This window comes from Triticum dicoccoides, chromosome 6B (genome assembly GCF_002162155.2).
Source record: "Triticum dicoccoides isolate Atlit2015 ecotype Zavitan chromosome 6B, WEW_v2.0, whole genome shotgun sequence".
NCBI lineage: Eukaryota > Viridiplantae > Streptophyta > Magnoliopsida > Poales > Poaceae > Triticum > Triticum dicoccoides.
In genome coordinates, this window is record NC_041391.1 from 600,928,312 (window position 1) to 600,930,019 (window position 1,708).

A 1,708-nucleotide genomic window follows, 5' to 3' on the forward strand; every position below is an offset into this window, starting at 1 on the left:
CAACAAACCAACTAGCTGCAAAGCAATCTAAAATATAAAAACAGTCTACTTCCATTATTCCTTTCCAGACTGTCATGGGATTACTTCCGGGCTCAATGTGCTTTGATGCTACGTGCGCAATAGCAATTACTAATGGCTAGCAAGCTTGGAATTGCATCTTGAACGAGATCCTGCAGAATCCCATAGATACTCAGGCAAGTCTGAAGGGCAAGTTTCCACATGCTCCAATGTTAGCTGAACTAAAAGATACGGTAAGTAAGAACTGAAAAGCAAACGATCTGGTGTGTCCCAACTCCCAACAGATTAGAGCAACTGATTCAAGCATACGGTAAAATGCCAAAATTCTGCAGAGAACCATCTTCCTTTACTAGCTCCTCGTGATCACAGACGATAACAAAAGGACGGTCGGCGCACCTGCTGCCTGCGGATTTTGCCCGCCAACCCCGCCTAGTGGTCGCGGTCCGCTGCAGCTCCGCCCTCCCACATCGCCGCGCCGGCCACCCCCGCCTAGTGGTCGCGGTCCACTGCAGCTCCGCCCTCCCACACCGCCGCGCCGGCCACCCCCGCCTAGTGGTCGCGGTCCACTGCAGCTCCGCCCTCCCACACCGCCGCGCTGGCCCTCCCCACCTAGTGGTCGTCGTCCGCTGCAGCTCCGCCGTCCCACACCGCCGCGCCGAAGAACAGACAACAGAGAGGAGAGGAGGGGAGGTGGGGAACGGAGAATTAGGGTTAGCGAATGATTTATTTTTTTAGGCTGTTAGCGAATGGGCCTCCTTAAATGGGATGCCCTGGGAAGCCCGGATCAAACACCCATGCCACATCCACAGCGTGCGTGCAGCTGCTGGCCCAAGGATCTCAAAACCATCATGACTTTAGGACTTCGGGATCCAAAAAAAACAAACGACCGCTCTAGCTGGCGGCCGGGCCCTAGGTACCGCTTGCGAGCGGCCGGCCCCTGTCCAAGACGTCTAGTCACTGTCGCATATTAAAAACAGCAAAATTACAGTAATCCAAAAGTGCTAAAAGGCACTGTTAATTAATCACTCTATGTGGTCTTTTCTCACGTGATAGATGTTCGTTTCTGATGCATTACTTTTTGATTTTCAAAATTATAAAAGACATATCTTCTAAACCGCGTGTCGAAATTCAGATCCGTTTTCACTGTTGACACCCTCGTGACGTGTTTTTCGAAAGTAGATCCCGTATGGGTATATTTTGACGAACCAGTCTTTCTGCCAATTAAACATCAATATGTGTGCAACTAGACTACATGTAACGCCAACTGAGCATATGTGTGTGCCAATAGTCCTTCTGCCATCTAAATATAATGTGTGTGCAACTAGACTACATTGTCGGGTCAATTGCGCATATGTTTGTGCAATTAGTGTCCTGCTAACTAAACATCAATGTGTGTGCAACTAGACTAAATTATAAGCCAACTGAGCATGTGTGTGTGTGCAACTAGTCTTCCTGCCAATTAAACATCAATGTGTGTACAACTAGACTACATTACAAGCCAACTAAACATCAATGTGTGTGCAACTAGACTAAATTACAAGGCAACTGAGCATATATGCGTGCAACTAGTCTTCCTGCCAACTAAATATCAATATTTGTGCAACTAGACTAAGTTATAAGCCAACTGAGCATGTGTGTGTGCAACTAGTCTTCCTGCCAACTAAACATCAATTTTGTGTAACTAGACTAA

The 1,708-nt window shown here is 47.7% G+C and overlaps 1 long non-coding RNA gene across 1 annotated transcript in view; it reads right to left on the reverse strand.

Annotated features, from left to right (window-relative positions):
- LOC119324537 overlaps positions 1 to 718 on the reverse strand; it is a 9,661-nt gene extending 8,943 nt beyond the window's left edge. The window contains exon 1 of the long non-coding RNA XR_005157010.1: positions 415 to 718. This is a non-coding gene — a long non-coding RNA (uncharacterized LOC119324537). The remainder of the gene's footprint in view (positions 1 to 414) is intronic.
- Positions 719 to 1,708: the final 990 nt, after the last annotated feature.